We start from the raw sequence: 20,247 nt of genomic DNA, 5'->3' as shown, positions 1-20,247 counted from the left end.
TTGGGATTTGATAGGAAGTGCAATGGGAAGATCTTGAAGAGCTTTACTGTGACAGTAACCGTAATCTTATTTATATTTTCAACATGGAATAGCTGTTGGGTGATAGGGGGCGTAGAGTGAGGCTGAGTGGAGGCAGAAGATAGTACAGGTGAGAAATAAGGGTGACCCGGACTATGACCTGGGACTTTCTGTAGATAATAGACATAGAGAGAAGTGGATGGATTTGAGCTATGGTTTGAAGGTAAAACTGATAAGACTTGGCACTGGATTGAAAGTGAAAGGGCAGCCCTATTTAACTCTGGCTGTTCCATCTAACAGCAGCCATCCTTTCTCATCCCAGCACTCTCTCCCTCAACCTCTGTTCATGGTTTTATTTTTCTACCAGGTACTTGTTACCATGGGACATATTAAGTTTTATTTGTTTTCTCACTATTAATAATCTGTTTATTACAGCTTTAACTTTTGTCTGTTTTGTTTAATGTTTTATTCCTGATGCCCCAAACATTCTTGATACATATTAGGTATTCAATAAATATTTATTGCCTTATTGAATAAGGGCATTAATTTAATAAATGAATAAGTAAATGAGGGTGAGACAACATAAGTGAAGAATGTTTTTAGTTGACTATTGCTTCATAACAAACAAACCTAGAATCTCTGTGGTGTACAACAACAGACATTACTTTTTCTTACTCTTGGGTCTGTGAATCAGCTTGGGTAGCTGTGCTTCAGGCTTGCAGGTCTGTTGAGCTAGGCTCTGGACTGTGGGTTGGGATCCACTCTGCTCCATGTGTATTTTCATCTTCCTTCGACCAATGGCTACCTGGAGTCTGTTCTTCTAAATGGTGGGTGGCAAAAGCACAAAAGACCAAATTCAATTTCAAATGAGCAAGGAAGCATATTTCACCTTCTCTAGTGGAAGATACTGCATGGCAAAGGGTATGAATGTGTAATTCCACAACAGGGAGAGATTGAGGGTTAAAGACCTGTAATCCAGTCTTCCATTATGACAGCTAGGTATGGCTTGAACAGCTACATGGATGGAACTGCCATTTATTGGTATGGGGAAGACTGGAGCAGGAACAGGTTGGGGAGAGAGGATAAAAATTAGGAGTTCAAATTTTCACCTGATAAATCCAGTGAGACTGCTGATGACAGGAATCACAAGTGGTAGAAATGTAACTGGCTTAAGCAAAAGCAGAATATACTGGTGAATGTAATTGGGAAGTCTAAGGAGGATCTTCAGAGCTTCAGGTACAGCTGGATCCAGGGACTTAAAAATTTTTGTCAGGGATTTGACTTAGCTTCTGTTTCTTTGATCTGTTTCTCTCTTTTGGCTTCATTTTCAAGCAAACTGCCTCCACATGGTGGTGAGATAGCTCCAGGCAGCCTCAGAGTCACCCTTAGCTTAGCAATGATAGTAAAAAGAAGGACTTTTCTCTCTCAACATCCATATATCAGTTTAAAAGATGATACTGTTATTTTGCTTATGTCATATGTCCATTTATCAACCAATCACACTGGCCTGGGTAGCTGGGGCACTATGATAACCCTCCTGGGTCATATGCCCATCTCTGGGGTAAGGTGTCTTGTGCTGTAGTTAATATAGTAAGGAAATGATATCACAAAGGAAGCAGGAAAAAGATGATTGGGAGGCAGACAAAATCCAAACTACTGCAGTCTGGTAGAGATGGTAAGAGGGTAGTTGAACTTACGGGTCTGGCATTCATTAGCCACATTCAAGGTGGAACCAGAAATTTGGGAATTGTCTATAATAGATGGTACTAGAGGCCTGGGAGTGAATAAGATTACCTATTGGAGTATGAAGAGAAGAGGGTTTATTGTACTGTAAAATGAATACACATTTTATATGACAAATAGATTTGCTAATTCATTCTTAGAAATTGCTGGCATATCAGGACAATACATATGTTTTTTAAAATAAACACCTGTATAGAACTTACTATGTGTCAGGAATTGTTCTAAGAACTTTGCAAGTCTGTATGCATGTAATCCTCATAATTCTATTAAGTTGATACTACAGTTAAACCCATTTTACAGATGAGGAACCTGAGGCAGAGATTGGATTAAGAAACTTGTGCATAGTCAAACAGGTAGTGAGATAGTCTGTGTTCAAATGAAGAAGTCTGGCATCAGAGTTCTCATGATTAAGACTTCATGTAGTTAAAGAGCTTCCTAGAGAACATGAAGTTTTCATCTCTTTCCCCTCTCCTCAATTCCATAACACTTTCAGATTTTCACCTGCTGCTCTGGATTTGTGGTGGGGTACACATGTGGTTTGGCTCATCTGATACTATGTTTCTGAGATGAAAACTGAGAAGGTAGAACCCCGGAGGTTATTCGAGTTAACTTGGGGAGTGTTCGCCATCAGGAGAAACAGATGCTGTTTAAGTCAGGAAGAAATGAGTGTTCGCTCCAAGGACTGCTTCAGAAAGCCTCTTTGTTTTATGACTCTGGGTGCAAGCAACCCTTTTAATTTTGTGTCTTGGATTCCAGCCATAGGAGGCCTTCTTTAATGTGGCAGATGGCTGGAGACAGGCAAACCAGGTTTCTACACTCTACATTAAGCTGCCTTCCCTAGAGAGGAGTCTCCTAATTATGTTGCTCTGAAAAAGAGAAGAAAAGATACCTTAAAATGGACACATTAAACCTATACCACGTGTAAAGTAACCACCCTCTTAAGCATCTGCAAACATGTGGAGGTCAGGAAACCTTTGAGAATCTGATGAAAGCTATAGGCTTTTTCTGCAGAAAATTTGTATGTAGGTATATATACAAAAATGTGCACATTAATTCCGGGGGGTGGGGTCACGGATTCTCTGATATCCTTCCCTGAAGCTTCAAGGAGTCTGTGGCTGCCAGATTCCTGTGCTTTGAGTGGAGGCAGCTGTCATTCTTTTACTTTTTCTTTTTCCAATACATTATGATCTCAACTTCTGAGTTATGAAAATAAAGGGTCTGTGGATTATAAGGGAAGTGTTTCACACCAGAACACCAAAATTTTACTGGAAAAAAACTCCTTTCAAATATTGGATAAAATTACTTTTCCATATTCTCTGGTCAGCCTGGAAGCTTGGCTCATTCTGTTAAAGACTGACATGAAAGCTCTTCTGAGAAACATGATGAACTTTTTCTTTCTGGATTGTGGGGTGTGCCTCTGCACATCATTTCCTTGGAACCTCACTCATCTCAGAACTCCTCAGTTGAGTTCTGGTTTCTGCACTGTTTCCAATATTAAGAATTGTGTGCAGTTGGCAGTCTGTCAATTAAAGAATAACACACAATTCTCAGAATTTGGAAAGGAAGCTTTATTGTTTCCGAGGACTCTGCTGGAGGAGTCATACATACTTTGCCATTTCTTCCTCTGATGTCCAGTTGCCATGATTGTCTGAGGAAGGGAGAAAAAGTCTTTGAAGTGGCTACCAGGATCCTTTGCAGATCTCTGGGATGTCATTGACTCATCTTCTATGGTGGGTGACTCCCAACATCATCACATTCTTCCAATTCTCCCATTAGGGTATGCAGTAGTCATATAGGCAAAGCTTTCTGAGCTACAGCAAACTACGAAATTAAGATATTTATTAAAGATTTTCAAACCAAAAACAATTTGCCTCAATTACCACACATTTTAAAATAAAAAATACAGAAATATTTGTAAATTATTCCAGTTCTTCATCTTCCATATGTTGTCTCACCTTTCCCAAAAGTTGCCTCCTTCTTAGACCTGAAAAACTCAAGGTGGGAGTAGGTCATGGGCTAAACATTTAGGCTAATTCTGTACATCAGATTGATAATATAAAAGATTATTGAAAAAATTCAAAGGAAAGGATTATTTCTTCCATAAATATCAACCCAACCCAAGAAAAACTATTTGGGATTTAAATCAGGGTTTCTCAACCATAGCAAAACTGACATTTTGGGTTGTCTAATTTTTGGTAGAAGGAGGCTGTCCTGTGCCTTGTAGGGTGTTCAGGAGTGTCTCTGGCCTCTACTCCCTAGATGCTAGTAGCACCGCCCTCCTAGTTATGACAACCAAGAACATCTTCAAACATTGCCAAATGTCTCCTGGGGGTGCAGTCACCCCTGGTTGAGAATTATAGGCCTAAATTGTACAGAAATGGGTTTCTCTACAAGTAAAGTAAAATTGAGTATTGGAGTTGCTTTTATCTGGTCTTCTCGATCAGGTGAATGGCTGAACGAAAAAAGCAATTTGTCTATTTTGATGCCCCACTGACTATGTCGATCTGTTCAGATCATACTGTTCTACATTTGTTCTTAGATCCCATTTATTGCCAAAAACAGGGACTTCCTTACTTCATTCTTATGGTTCTGGGATGCCTATTCATTTGCTATTTTATAATGTTTTTGACTATATAGATATTTAGTGATCCCTCTGATTTTCTATAGCCTTTGAGGTCTAGGTAATTTCTTAGACCTTCAGAAGGCTGCTGGTTTGGTACTAAAATTTCTAGTCCTCCCTTCTATGTTATCTCTTCCAACTTTAGACCTAAACTGAGCTCAAACAGCAATTTGGAGAGGTTGGAGTCTCTGGTTGATTTGATCAGTATGTGGACACATAACTTAGGAAGCAAAACTGTTGGCTGTGAGATTACATATGTGATTATGAAAAGGAATCTCATAATCACAAATTCTTCTGACATATGTATAGTGACTGCAAAACAGCAAATAATTTGTTTTGGGAAGGATTTTACTGGCTGTTTGAAGTGAGGAGTATCTCTACCATACAAAATATTTAAACCAAATTGTTATGTCCTATAATGTTCAACAAAGCACTCTGCAAACATCAGTTCTGGAAAAAAAAAAAGTATCCTCCAAGGCAGGATTATACACACTTCTGGGAGTTGTAAACCCATGCAGGCTCCAGAAATATTTGCCTTCCAAGGGCTGGAGACTTCTGAATTAACAACAAATAATCAGTGAGTGTGACAAAGAGTTAAAGTACACAGACTTTACTTTCTCAAAGTTTATGATGTAGTAAAGAAGTTTAAGATGGAGACCTGAAATTGCAAACTGGTGGCCAGTAGGCTAAATCAGGACCATGGATTTGTTTTGTTTGGCTTGCATGTAGCTGGCCTCCAGAATGGCTAACACAGTGAGAGGAAGGGACGGGGGTGGGGGGGTGGTGGTGGCGGGAAGGAGACAGGCAAAGAGAGAGAAAAATAGAAAGAAGTTGCTAAACAGATATAATTGAGATTTTTGCATAAAAATATAAATTTCCAGCTTTACTTGAAAAATCAGAATATCTGCCAACACTGGGCCCCTATTCCCACATTTCCCTATGGTAACGGTTGGTTGGAATGAAATAGCAGTGACCCCTTTGGTCTCTGGAACTAGACACTAGCTCTCTGGTCTCTTCCCCCACTTCCCCTTCACTCTTTTACTAGGCCTCTGTCACCATTTGAGATGGCCACCCCTAATGCAGAGACTTCTGGAACATTTATTTAGTTTCTTCTCCATTTAAATAAACTTCTAGAGCCTGGAGCAAAATAGCAGCTGAGGCATTTGTGTGTCAGATGAGATGACCCTGGCTCAGGCCATGGAGGTGGCAATTGAGGTGTGAGAAATGGTCAGATTTAGGATATATTTTGAAGAAAGAGTTAGTAGAATTTCCTGATGGATTGGATCAGAGTGTGAAAGAGGATTCCAAAATGACTCCGATTATGATTTTTACTTATTTTAAAAAGAAAAGCTATACTAGAACATTGGAGAGCCAGTATTGACCTTTTAGAATAAAAACAAAAATATTCAAAAGCTTTTTCTTACTAGCACTCTTCAAAGCGGGTTTGCTATGTGGTACTAATATTATATTCTGGGAAATGCTGACAGTTTTGGAAATTTGGAGGAAAAAGCATTGAGAAGAGCTCCAATTACTAAGAAAAGAGAGTCCAGGAGACAGGGTGGTGTATATAAGCCTATGGATGGCATCTCTGCACCTCAGGGGCCCTCCCTGTCCAGGGGCTGGGTCCCCATGGGATCTCCCTCCTCACAAGGAGCTGGAGAGGGAATGTGTCTTGAACAACTGGGGTTGCAATCCAGTGTATGGACAGTCCCACTCCTGGAACTCCAGGGTGGGCACTCGCTCCATTTCCATAGGCCCGCAAGGGTTCCAGGATTGCTCCGTGGGAGGGGTTTCAGTGCTGCATCTAGTAAGAAGCTGTAAGATGCTCAGAAACATGTTTTGAAGCTACTTTGCGCAAAAAGAAGATTCTTCATTCAGATTTGTATTACAAATCAATAAAAGTAGCTAAGTAGTATCTGAGGATGTTTTTGTTTACACTTTATATATGACAGAAAATCTCCAGTTGTCTGTATCAACGACAATTACTTAATTTTATTACAATGTATGCTGATTTGGTTAGTGGAAGCTACTAGCGGCTACTGTGGTGGTGGTGGGAGCTATCTGACTCCCATTCCCAGGCCTGGCCATCGACGCGAAGGCCTCCAGCTGATCGGAAGTCGGCGCTGGCCGGCGCGGAGCCAGGCGCGCAGGCTTCTTTCAGCCGCTCCGGCAAGGCACCCCTCCCTCCGTCCCGCAGCGGTCACTCGGCCTCTGGCGCGCATGCGCCGACCCCAGCGGGCGTCCTCCCGGGCTCCCTTTCCCTCCCTCCCTCATCCGGGTCCTGGGCGAGCGGGCGCCGTGCGCGTGTCCCGCGGCCGAGCTGCTAATAAAGTTGCAGCGAGGAGAAGCGCAGCGACGGCTTTGGGAGAGCGCGCCCAGCCGGCCCGTGAGTGAGTGAGGGTCCCCGGCACGCGCGGGCGAGCGGAACCAGGGGCTGCGGGCTCTTCCCCGGCGGACTCGGGCCGAGGTGGGGGCGTTCGGCCGCGCACGGAACGGAAACGATCCGGGGCCTGTCGGGCGGGAGGTAGGCCGAGTCCTGGCCTGCCGGGGTCCCGGCTGGCGGACACGGTGCGGCCCAGCGGCTGCGGAGGCCTCGCCGGCTGGCCTGGGCGTCCTGAGGCGGGGCCGGGGCTGGCCCTTGTCCCAGCCCCGCCGTTACCGCCCAGACTTTGGAGGGAGGCGTCTGGGACGCCTTGGAGGGCACCCCCTGACCCCGCTCTGTCCTGGGGAGCGGTTTGCTTTCCTAACTCGTCTGATGTACCACCCTCGATACACACCCCTGATAGGACTGCGGTTCTCGGCCGAACAGCCTAGGCTGCTGCACTGCGAAGTTGTCCAATGGCTCGATGAATCCGTGCTGCTGTCGCTTTGTGTTTCAAAGATAAGGATCCGCGCTTATCGGTGGGAATTACACTCTGGGCAGTTGTGACCGGCTACTGCAATCAGCTGGTGGTTAGACCTGGTTTCCGCCACTTGCCATGTCAGTTTGCACCACTGCAAGGATTTCTTCTACTTCATGTAAACTCTGTGCTGCAAACAGAATGCCAAAGCAGCGTCTTTTTGCCTTCATCATATTCAGCCGCTGGCCGGGTCCTATACTTTAATATCAGGGCTTAAATTAATATTCTAGTCTCTTCCCCTCCCCTTTTCCCCTCTCCCCCTTACAGCTGCTGTTACTACGTGGAGTTTGGAGCCTAAGCTTTGAAAACTCCCATGTGGCGCGCCCGTCTTAATTCTGAGCATGCTCAGTAGCCACAACAGATTTTTGGTTGCAGAACTCGGGCGAGGATAGTTGGGGTATTTGGACGTTTGCCGGCTTCCTAACAGAATGTTCCGATTCTGGTGGTGATGGCTTTGGAGAATGGAGCTTAGGCTGGTCTGTAGGTGAGGAATGGCTGAACACCCTGAGCCAGATCTTTATCTTGATTGTAAAGACAATGTTTCCTGACCAGCTGGAGCTTTGGGGGGGGGGGGGGGGTGGTGTTGCGGGGGAAGAAGCAGTTTTGGCTGCTTGTGCATTTAAATGGGTGTGGTGCTAAGTATATCTTGTTTACCTTATCTTTCTGTGGAAAAGTTTTGATGTCTGGGTTTGTCACATCATGCCTGTTAGCCTAGCACTGCCAAAAGAGTTCTTATCTAGCAGCAAAGATTGGATAGGTGGAGGTCGTGGCTTGGCCTCACAGAAGTTGAGAGGAAAGGATACTTGGGTTGCGTTTTTTAAAATTCGTATTTAAAACTAGAGTACTTGAATTTCCGCAGAATACCTGAATTGCCCAGAGTGAATTAGTTTTTAATTTTAATTTGAAAGGCAAAAGTTTGAAAACCTTAGTCCCAGTAGGTTTAGTAACCTTCCAAATAACTTACAATTTCTGCTAGATGCCAATGCAGTAGTGTCCGTTGTGGGGAAAACAGTACCTACACTCAGTGTGACAGTTTCACATTTATTGATCCAAATATCATCATGAAATTAGTATTCCAAATTCCATAAGGAGCTATCTGCAGATGTGTAACAAATTATTTTAATCTTTTATTCCTTTGGTAACTATTAATATTTTTTTCTCTACGGTGAAAATTGTAAAAATACAAAACTTAGAAGAGACAGTTTAACAAAACTTAATCTTCATAAAGGTTGTAGATATTGTGTTTAGATTTATAAAGTTTAATTTTGATGATTAGTTGTATGATTATTCTTATTCATCTTCCTTTCCTTCCCTCTCCACATTGCTGCTCCCTCAGTCTTTTTTACATTGCTGCTGTTAATTTACCCATGTACCTTTGTTAAAAATACCTCATTCATCATTTTGTGCATTCCTTTCAGATCATAGCTGAAATAAGCAAGAAAAGTTAGATTAACCTTCTCAACTGACTTTTCTCTCAGGTTTTAAAGGCATCCACATGATATGGTCTAGTTAAAAGGAGGAAGAGAGCAGCAAACTGGAAAAAAAGAATAAAATATTTTCGTAGGTTCTGTACAGATCTGGTAGTAGTATCTGCGTGTCTGATTCACTGTGGTAGGCGCCACAGAAATGGGTAGATTGATAATGTGTTGCATTTCTTTCCCCTCTGGCAAAGTCAGCTATTAATTTCAGTGGGAGACAGTGGCAGAATGTTGTTACTAATGAGGTTTGAATCAGATTGTTGTTTACTGTTGGTTATGTAACATGTTGCTGGGAGTATTATTAAAAGTTGCATTCTGTAGCAAAGTAGAGGCAAGTAAATTCTGCTTACCCTCTTCACTGGGTTTTAATTCTTGGCTGAACCTGAAGGCACATTAGACTACAACCATAATTATACCTGGGCAGCCTGTCTGTTTCCTGTTTTCATCATGAACCCAAACATTATGATTTGCAATGATGATCTTTTTTGTCCTTTGCATTGAACGGAGACAGTGTGTTTTCTCCCTCTACTGAAAACAGATTTGTAACTTGGTCAAATTAAAGATTTTAGTGTTTTGAAAACTAGGCAGTAAAATACCAGTTTTTCATTTCTTAATACAGTAACTTAAATTGAAATACCATCTAAAAAAATCTATTTCATATATATTCTTTGTATTTGTAAATTTTAATATTGCTAGTACTTTGTAGAGTTAAGGAAACTTTTTGTTTATGACATATCAGTGTTTATTATTACCAGATGTATATGTTGGTCCTGGCAATGAGCCACACATCTGGGTGAATTTCAGAGCTGACTTGAGTACACTTGATGATATAGGTGTCTATTCTCTTGGTTTATCAGTCTTCTCTATTTTTATTTCTAGAGGGTCTATGTTACTTGTATCTGTCTGTCTCTCTCTGTGTACACTAAGCACAAAGAAGAAGGCAAATAGTTTATTTCTTCAGGTGTTACAAGCAGCTTATATCCTATGGTTTGCCAGTCTACTCATAAGGTCAAAGACATTGAGTAAGATTCCCTTTTATAAGTGATACTAGTAGCCTGAGGAATGATTCTTATCTCTACCAGTCTGGATATTCTAGAGAAAAGAATACCTGGGAAGGTAGGGCCCAAGGAAGCTGGGATGCAATATAGGGTGCTTTCCCATCAAAACAGATGATGAAGGACCCCTGGAAGCTGACCTGTGTCTTCCCCCTGCCCGACGGAGTCTTGCTCTGTCACCCAGGCTGGAGTCCAGAGGTGCGATCTTGGCTCACTACAACCTCTGCCTTCTGGATTGGAGCAGTTTTCCTGCCTCAGCCTCCCAAGTAGCTGGGATTACAGGTGCCCGCCACCACTCACGGCTAATTTTTGTATTTTTAGTAGAGACGGGGTTTCACCATGTTGGCCAGGCTGGTCTTGAACTTCTAACATACTTTGTTTTTTCCAATTCTGAAGTTGATAGAATGATAGTCATTGGAATTTGCAGTTCGTTGGTGTTGTCACATACCATTTACCTGTAACCAGAACTCTGAATCTGAGAAGTATGTTTACTAAATGGGAGGTCAAGATTTAGAACTCTTTTGGAAGAATTGTTAAAAACTAGATTGTTGTTAAGACTAATCTCATAGGCCACTTTCATATTTTAACAGCCTTTGTTGTTTTCCAACTTGGAAAGATGGGGTAATTACAGAGTTCTTAGGTTTTTCATAAATTATCAGCTAGTTCTGGGCTATTTATTTGAGAGTATCTCTCTCTGTAGCCCAGGCTGGGGTTCAGTAATGTGGTCTTGACTCACTGCAATCCTGCCTCCGGGGTTCAAGCGATTCTCCTGCCTCAGCCTCCGGAGTAGCTGGGATTATGGGCACCCACCACCACATCCAGCTAATTTTTTATATTTTTAGTAGAGATGGGATTTCACCATGTTGGCCTGGCTGGTCTCGAACTTCTGACCTCAAGTGATCTGCCCGCCATGGCCTCCCAAAGTGCTGGGATTACAGATATGAGCCACTGTGCCTGACTGGGCTCTTTATTTACTTTTGATTTTTTTTTTTTTTTTTTTTTTTTTTTTTTTTTTTTTTGCCTTGGGCAGCTAGGTGGGGAAGTTTTTAGCCCAATTCTAGTAGAGTGGTGTTTTCAGTGACTTTTCTTTCTCCTTTTACTGTATCCTAACTTGGTTGAGATGATATTTTGCAAGAAAGAGTTCTTTATTAAGTCAGTTCTGTATGTGTAATACTGTAATTGTAATTCACTTTTGGAAGCTAGTTATTAACATACATTTTGTAAATGGGTTTTGCTTTTGAATTTTTTGGGACCCCCCCCTCGTCTCTTCCTGTAGCGTATATGTAATTTATAGGCTGGTACTCTATAGAAGTTTGAAAATGACTTGACCTGTTAAGATTTTAGCAGGGTTTTTTTTTCTTTCGATATCCATATATGTTGTTTTGTTATACTGAAAATAATATTTAAAAACTAGTGTCCCATTCCCACCTTTTCTCTGAGCATAGCAACTGGAGTCTTGGGAGGAGGCTTACATTTTTCAGATTTAACTATGATCTCAGAATATGGCTGGTGTTTTCAAGGCAAGTTTTGTTTTGTTCAGTTTTGTTTTCATGATGTGTTAGGATCTGCCTAGGATCCTATCTGGTAGGCTGTATAACTTGAGATCTAGTTATTCTGGTTTGTGTGTTCCCAGGAAGAGGGAGTTCTGCAAAAATATTTAAAAGCCAGTCTTCTTCTATTCTTCTTAGTCACATCTTCTGCCCACTTGTCTACTTTACTCATTGACCATTTCTTCTTTGGAGTTGAAAGTGTAAGTTAAGTGAATGGTGACACTAGAGCTGAAAATGTAGCCAGAGCCATGTTTATTCCCTTTACTTCTAAGCAGGGAACTAGAACTCTGGGTGCACATGAGCTATCTGGAGAACATCTTCATAATGCACTGTAATATATGTCGTGTACACAGGTTAGCTCTTTGTGCTCCAGAGACACATTTTACAGTCATAATTTGGTATCTGCACTTGATGGTTTTATAATTTAAAGGAAATCGCTACAAAGATTGACCAGCTCTGTGTCTGTTCCTGTGCGTACACGCCTGTACAAGCATACTCAAACACATCTGGTAGCGATGTAGGAAATCTTGCAGGCTCTGTGAGGGTGAGTGATACATTTAGATCAGGCTCTGTTTAATTAGGGGACTTAGGGGAGTAGGTGAAGCTTAAAGAATGATTAAAAACTGGGAAACAAAAGTCTGGCTGTGGGAGATAATAAAGTAGAGAATTCTGTGGGCACAGAGAGAATAGGCAAGAAGATTATGCAGTGAGAAGTATTGGGAATCATGAGTTCAGCTCCTGAAGGGCTTTGAAATCTGCTATGAGAAGTTCTGATGTCTTTGGAAATCGCGAGCCACAGTTGAGGAAAGTGGTGATTTAAATGTTTCTCTGTGAAAATAATTTTGGCGCCCATGTAATTGTATCCTGTCTTTCTTGTAGATGTTCCTGTAAAGAATAGGATTTCTGAATCTAGAAGAGCTGTGAGCAGACATGCTTTTGGTTTCCTTTTCCTCTCTGTGCAGTTGTGAATGTGGCTTACAAGTTTTATAGCAGTTGTATACCTGGATCTAGGGATGGTTTGACAGCGGTGGTGGTGGTGGTGGTGGTTGTCTACTTGCTGACACTTGGTGAATACTATTGATAATTAGAACCACAAGGGTAAGAGATTTTTAAAGCTTTACCCCCACATCCCCCCTGCCCCCAAAAGTTACCCTTAGGTTGTATGTATGCAAGTGTCTTTCTTCCATTGCAGGGGATCTTGAGCACCTTGGTTCTCAAGCCTGCTGCGTGGTCCGAGATTCTTGTTAAAAATGTGGGCAATAAGGCCCTTTTGCCAAGCCTAGTGAATCTGAATTTTGAGGGCTGGTTCTAAGGAATTCGTTTATTTAAAAACCCATGTCCAATTCTTTTGTATAGGTTTGAATTAGAATATGATGGGTTGCGACCCATATGGGCATTTATTTCATGGGATGATGTGCTCAGGAGATTTTTGGCCAATAGTGTTGAGGAAAATTTGGGGAATTGGTTTGCTTGCCTTTTTATTTCAGATTGAAGCAGTCATAGAGATGTTGGAGCAGAAAGTGAAGGAGTTGTTTCTGTGAATTTACTTTAGAAATCTGGATATGAGCTCTGTGTGTGTGTCTTTATGTATGTGTGTCTGTATGTATGTGGGAAGGTATTGAAGTCAGTTTGTGTGGGTGTTTATTATGAAAGTTGGTCAGTATGTAGTACTTCCATGACCTGAGGTAAGAACAGGACCTTTGGGTTATTGATTTAACATGAATTCATTTGAAATAGAAGCCTTGTGAAGCTTAGCAACATTTTATTGTATGGTTAATATGTATAAAACTTAACCCTGAATCTTCCTTTAGCTTTCTTATCTGCATTTTCCAAATCAGTTGAAGTCAAACCCCATTCTTCCAGTTGTCCAGACTGATACCTTGGAATCATTGTTAACTCCTTTGTTCTCACACACTCCATGATCTCCTTCATCAGGAAGCTTACTGTCTTTCATATGTCTGCTGCTCACCACCCCACTGCTATCACCCTGGTCTAAGCCATCGTCATCTTTCCTCCCTCCCCTAGATTACTGCATCTCTGAGCTGGTCTCTCTGCTTTTATCATTGCTGTCCATCTCTCCTCCTGCTTATTCTCAACATACCAGCCAGGATTTATTTGTTTATTTATTTTGAGACAGTCTTGCGCTGTCACCCAGGCTGCAGTGCAGTGGCGTGATCTTGGCTCACTGCTACCTTCACCTCCTGGGCTCAAGTGATCCTCCCACCTCAGCCTCCCAAGTAGCTGGGATCACAGGCATGTGCCACTGCACCTGGCTAATTTTTAAATTTATTTTAATTTTTTTTTTTTTTTTTTTTTGTGGAGACGGAGTTTTACTATGTTGCCCAGGCTAGGCTCAAACCCCTGAGCTCAAGTGATCTTCCTGCCCTGGCCTTCCAAAGTACTGGGATTACAGGCGTGAGCCACCATGCCTGGCCCAGGATAACTGGTTTTTTGTTTTTTTTTTTTTTTTTGAGACAAAGTCTCGCTCTGTTGGCCAGGCTAGAGTGCAGTGGCTCACTGCAACCTCTGCCTACTGGGCTCAAGCAATTCTCCTTCCTCAGCCTCCCAAGTAGCTGCGATTACAGGCGTGTGCCACCACACCCGGCTAATTTTTGTATTTTTCGTAGAGATGGGGTTTCACCATGTTGGCCAGGCTGGTCTTGAACTCCTGACCTCAGGTAATCTGCCCACCTCAGCCCAGGATAATTCTTTAATAATGTAAGTCGAGAACTATCATGTCTGTTCTCAGAGCTCTCCACTGAGTCCTCAGTTTCGTTAGACTACTGTAAAAGCTAAAGCCTTTATATCCAGCATGGCCATTCTGGCTCTCTGGTACCTCTTTGACCCCACTCCTTACCTTTTCCCCCTTGTACACTGTATTCTCAGGCTATACTGGTCTTCTAGCTCCTTAAGTATGCCAGACATGCTCCTACCTTAGGATCTTTGCATTGCCTGTTGCTTTTACCTGTAATGGTTTTCCCCCAGATTACATGCCTGTTGGCTCACTCTTTTATATCCTTAAAATTTCAACTCAGTTGGCACTTTCTTGGTGAGACCCAGCCCGGCCACCCTGTTTAAAATTACACCTTTCCTCCAGGACTTCTTACCCACTTTCCCCTGTTTTAATTTTTCTCTATAGCACTTTTCACCTAACAAACATACCATTTACTATATCTCGTTGGCCTCCTCCTGCTGGAATATAAGCTAAATGAGGACAAGTGTTTTGGTCCCTTTTATTAACTTCTATATTCCCAGCTCCTAAAATGCTACCTTAATAAATACTCTTTCCATGAATGACTTGAATGAATTTAACAAGTTATTGTAATGTATGCAGTACTGTTTTTTAAAGATTGTATTCTAGTATGAGAGACAGAAATAAAGTTAATGAACAAATTATTGTGAATCAGTTAATACTGTGATAAAATGAACATAGTATTGGATTAGAGATTAGGGAAAATCTACTTTATATAGGATTACAGGGTGATCAGGGAAGGTATCTGGGATGAGACCTAAAGCTGAGACTTAAATAATGATAGAGCTAAAAATTAGTGGCCAGGGATTAAGAAAAGTGGTATAAGCAGAAAATGGCATTTGTAATATCTGAGGTTCAAAAGACATTCCAGTGTAGGAAGATAAATGCTTTTGAAGAATGAATTCTTACTAATATTTTTTGGGAGCAGGAATAATGCTTCTGGAGTTTTATTTCATTGTTTTGAGGAGCAACAACTCATTTGTAGTAAGAGGACACACTGTGAAAAGTGCTAGATACCTGGATTACATGCCGTTCCTTTGTCTCTCTGTATTTCTGTAATAACTTGAGTGTATCTCATTGTGCTTACATATAGGGGTATAGTTTGGTGTCTGTCGTGCTACATTATTCTGTGAAGGGAGATTCTGTCCTGTTTGCATTTTTGCTCTTCCCACTGTTCACTCACATAGTACCTTTGTATGGGACTTAGAAAACGGCCTTCTCATTTATTTATTCCTTCACCCCTGCCCGGTCCTGGTAAACCCCCGCATGTCCTACAGTGTCTGCTAGATAGTAGGTGCTCAATAAGTGTTTGATGATTCATGGCTATTATAGCTGTTGAGTCAGTTAATGCACATGTACTTAAAGAAGTAGGTGTACTTTATGATAATCATTTCTGTATTTCTGTTGATTTACCTAGAGTCCTATAGTTACGGAAGTATTTGTACCTAGTTTCTGATTTGATTTTTCTTAGTTTCAGCCTCCAAATTTGTATAACCCCAAGTATATTAGAGCGAATTGTTTTGAAGCATGAATGACTCATGATAATGTGAATCCTCTCTTTAGTAAGGGTTCATAATATGGCTGAGGTATAGCTGCACTTTAGTTTTGAAACTTATTTTTCCTCTGACTCTACAAGAAATAGGTTTACTTTAAAAAATATAGAATTGGATGAAGCAGAAAGTGGAAAGTACACTTAACCCCACCACCAGAGCTAATATCACATCCCCTTTCTTTCATTAAACAAATATTTATTGAGCATATGTATCACTAGGCTTACAATGATGAGTGAAAACAGATACAGCTCTTCTTGTGGAATTTACATTCTTGTGGGGACAGACTGGAAAGGTAAATGTGAAAACATAGGTGTGGTAAGTGCTACAAAGTAGCAGTATGTGATGCAGTAAGCATATAAAAGGGGGACTTCTTGCCAGGACGGTTTGGGAAGACTTCCCCAAAGAAGGGATGCTTGAGCTGAAAGAGAGGTGAGGTGTGTGTGTGTTTTGTAATGTGATAGGTTCTTTTGTAATTCATGAGATACCATAATTTTATAAGGTTTTCATTTATGGCTGAGGTACCACTGCATCTCTTTTGATTTACTAGTGACATTCTGTGTTGTTCAATCAGCGGTTGCAGTTTTTCAGAAGAATCAGGGAACCTCACATACATAGGAATTTCTAAATATTATTACCTTGGTTTTCTTTCTAGCTTTGAGGTCATTTCTCTAAGAAATGACAAAATACATCAATAAAAGGGTATTATTAAGTCAAGTCTTCATAAACCAAAGGTATACTATGAAAGGCCAAGATAATAGCAGATAATGGGTTCATAGCTGTTAAGTCCCTCCAGTTTCTAGTATAAGAAGTAGCATATATTCCTGTCTGTTCAATTATTGGCTCTCTGTGCTTGGTGTACATTTTTTTAAGCTCAATTTTAATGCCCTATTTCTGTTGGCTATCATATGGAAATAAATCTAGGATAAAACTAAGTGATAGGTTAAATGGCATATGAAACTCTTTATAGCACTTGTTCTTTTTTCCATTACTCTCTAAGATCTTACAGAGATTATGGGTAGTGTCTTTTAAGCCTGAGTTCCTAGCATGGAGTATTCCTGACATAACACTAGTGGACACCCAATAAATTTTGAATAAATCAAATATCTCCTCTGTCTAACATCACAGTTCATCTCTCCAATTCATATGATCCTCAAAATCTACGTATTTATTCCTTTTTTCCTTGAGCTTTTCTCTTCTTCCACTTTCCAGTTATACTGTTCTTTCTGTTCCATGTATGTACTCTAAATACCTCATAAACCAGAGGTATACTATGAAAGGCCAAGATAATAGCAGATAATGGGTTCATTATCTGAGTCTGAAAGTGTTTGATCACTCAGATTTAATTCCATTCATTCATACGGCAGTTTTGATGAAAATTGACTGTCTCACCTAACACAAATTGTCCTGTGGGTTTCCTAATGAGATTTTAGATTTAGATTTTGGGGGATTCTCTGGTTTTCAAGCTAGAAGTGGGAATTTCCCTGAAAGGTTTCATGGACACTGTTCAGTTTAGTTTGTGTTTTTCTTTTATGATGCTCATGGTTAGCCCGTTCTGAATTTTTGTACCAAGGCTTGGCTTTTAAAGAAAAGGCTGTTTGACACTTAACATCCTGAAAGTTTGGTTTAATACGGCCCTAGTAAGAGCAAAAAAGAGAAAGCAGAATTTGTCTTCTATCCCTGATTATATTATTGAAATAAGACTAACATTTATAAACAACTGTTTTACAATAGGTTTCTATGGAGGTTTATTGCAAAATAAAATAGCTTGATGATTTAAGTTCTTTGAAGCCTATTGACTTTTTGGTTTTCTTAGTAACTAAATATATTACCTCTTTATATCTTTAGATATATATTAATATGTCTTACTATATTGGTATATATTAATATATATTATTCCCACTAGTGTACTTTAGGATAGGTATGTTAGGTGACTCAAGATGAGGATTACAGAGGTGCAAATAGAATCTGCTCAAAAGCCAGATTGTCCAGGGCATTATTTCACCTATGTGGACTGTCAGATGCATCTTCCCTTGACTTACTAGGGAACTCAGAAGTAAGCAAGCCCTGGAGCACCTGAAAGTGCCAAGGATACAAATCATGTATTCTATGCTAATTGGGTTCTTTTTGAGACAGAAGAAAAGTTCATTTTCTTTAGGTAATTTGTCAAGTTTCTCCAAAAGCAACACTGAGGAATATAGGAGAAGCTATGAGAAATATAGAAAGAGAAAAGAAAAAAAAGAGTTAAAAGAATGAGAACAAAGGAAGGGGGTTGAATGACAGATACTGGTGGCAAGTGATGGGGAACATCAGAAAGGACTTTGAGAGAGGAAAAAAGAAAAAGCCACCGTATTTCTTTTACGATGTACTTTTGTTTTTTCACCTCATAACATAACAGTAACTGTCGTACAGTTAATGGCGTCTGAGTATTGCTTTTGGCCAGGTGGCAGTTTTGATCTAGTTGTCATTGTACAGGCGTAGCTCTGACTTGCTGTTTCTGTTGCCCTCATTTCAGTCTCAGTGTGGACATTGTTTTAACTTCTCGTGTTGAGTAATTGCCACTTAAAATATTTTCTTAGTTGTTGTTTTCACATCTTCATTTACATGCTCTAGGAGCACCAAACAGGCACCAGTATCAAAATTTGCAGGATGGTTGTCAGTGGCTTAAAAGACAGTCCTGGAGCAATGTCAGAACATTCGTCATACTTACATTGTTGATGGCAGAAGGTTGATATTGTGAAGAAAAATTTTAAGTGATAAGAAAGCATTATGCTGTTTAATTTGCAGCTTTTTCTTCCTTCAGGGTTCATAAAATAATGCAGACTCTTAAAGTCCATGACTGTATGTTTGTTGAAATAAAGGAGTCCAACCATTTATTTAAAGTCCTCAGCCTGATAGTGACAATGTTCATGATTATTACAACAATAATAACTACATTTGCCCTTTATTGAGTATGCACTGTGTACTGAGTTAAGTGTTTCTCACTTAATTCTCAGAACCTTTTAGGGCTATGGTATTCACGATACAAAATAGGAAGAAATGGAGATTTTGGGTGTAAGTGCTAGATCCAGAATTTGAACCCAAGTTTATTAGGCTTCAAATGAGGTGCTGTAGCTCCTTATCCTGGTAAATAAAATATTACTTTGTGAAAGACATAGAAGTTTTTATGCTTAAGATAAAATTGTCTGCCTTCATCCTTCTCCCCGGAAGGTCATATCCTGACTTCCTTTTAGCAGCCTTTACATCTTTAGGTCAACTCCATTCTCCACTGTGTATCGTAGATAGATATGGGCACATTTCAGTTGTTCTATTAATTTGTAACTATTTAGAGTTAGTCTGGATCTGATTTATATTTCAACTGTTTATTATCTAGCTTAGTGCCTTGCCTTTTATAGGCACTCAGTAAATATGTGTTGTATAAATAAGGCTATAATAAGTGGGAGCTTAAGTTTAGCACTGGTTATTATGTATATTTGTGCCTCAGTAGACTCTGAAAGCATTTAGAAAAGGAGTATAGAGGACCAAAATTTAGCTGTCCAGTAATCTGTAATGTGTAAAGACTGTAGTTGCTAAATACAGTCTTTTGGGATTTGTCTCTATTATTGGAATAAGTGTAGAGATGATGTAGAAGTGGGGTATTAGACACATAGCTGATTTAAATTGAAGATGGGTGTTCTCAGTGTTTCTAAATTTGTTTTATTTAGTGAAAGGCAAAGGGGGCATGAAAAATCAACTTTTCAGGAAAGAGACTCATAAAATTTTCAGAGGTATTGCAGCTTCACTTGTGGCTTGTGTAGCATGTGCTAATATATGCAAATCAGAGCGTATTTTATTTTTTGTATACATAATGAGAAATTTTTTCATAGCTGAGTACTTATGTGAGGATACTAAAGTAAATCTATTGCTGTAACCCAAGCTCTCTGATTGTTTTATTTCAAATTGTGGACCAAGGTGTTATTTTGAATATGGTATAGTCTGCAGAAAAGACTATAGGACAAAATGCATCCATTATATGGGTACTATAAAGAAGTTTTAATCTCAGTTTAGCAATTTTACTTTTACTATAGGTGGTTTAGTTCCTTCAGAAACCTAGGTGTTAAATATTAAGAAAATACATGAGTGAAATATGATTGCACCATTAAAGGCATTTAAAAAAATCTATATATTGGGGTGAGGGAAGAGCAAATGCTTGTGGTGTTAAATGGAAAATGCAGAATACCAAGTAGTATCATGGTATATCCTGTTATGGGCAGTTGTGGGCAAGACTATATATATGCAGAGGAAACAAATATAAGCATATCATATGTTAATGGTATGATTATAGGTGAGTATACTTAGGAAAAATATTTTTTAAGGAAAAACATTTTTTAAAAAGTGGTACATTTTCTCATCATTTCTGAGATCATTGTGTTCTAGTGATAAGTGTGCTAAAAATGTCCTAATGATAATTAGAAAGGCTTTGGAGTAAGACCACCATAAAAAAATATGTATTTTTATGCAGTGGTAGTAAGCATATAGATAAACCTTTCATTCCTGCTGATTGACCTAGCACAAACCTGGAAAGGTTGGGTTAAAGTTGAT

At 40.0% G+C, this 20,247-nt stretch overlaps 1 protein-coding gene across 8 annotated transcripts in view; it reads left to right on the top strand.

Annotated features, from left to right (window-relative positions):
- Nucleotides 1-6,632: 6,632 nt before the first annotated feature.
- Nucleotides 6,633-20,247, top strand: part of SMAD5 (SMAD family member 5) — a 48,985-nt gene continuing 35,370 nt past the window's right edge. For 2 of the 8 annotated variants that reach the window (XR_005243511.2, XM_038007537.2), the window contains exon 1: nt 6,634-6,771. The gene's annotated coding sequence lies outside the window, so the exon portion shown is untranslated. Of the gene's footprint in view, nt 6,849-7,019; nt 7,766-20,247 lie in introns of those variants that run through there. The other 6 variants (XM_038007543.2, XM_008014538.3, XM_038007540.2 and 3 more) reach the window with 6 other exon arrangements.

This window comes from Chlorocebus sabaeus, chromosome 23, assembly GCF_047675955.1.
Source record: "Chlorocebus sabaeus isolate Y175 chromosome 23, mChlSab1.0.hap1, whole genome shotgun sequence".
Lineage (NCBI taxonomy): Eukaryota > Metazoa > Chordata > Mammalia > Primates > Cercopithecidae > Chlorocebus > Chlorocebus sabaeus.
This window is presented reverse-complemented; position numbering and strand designations above follow the sequence as displayed.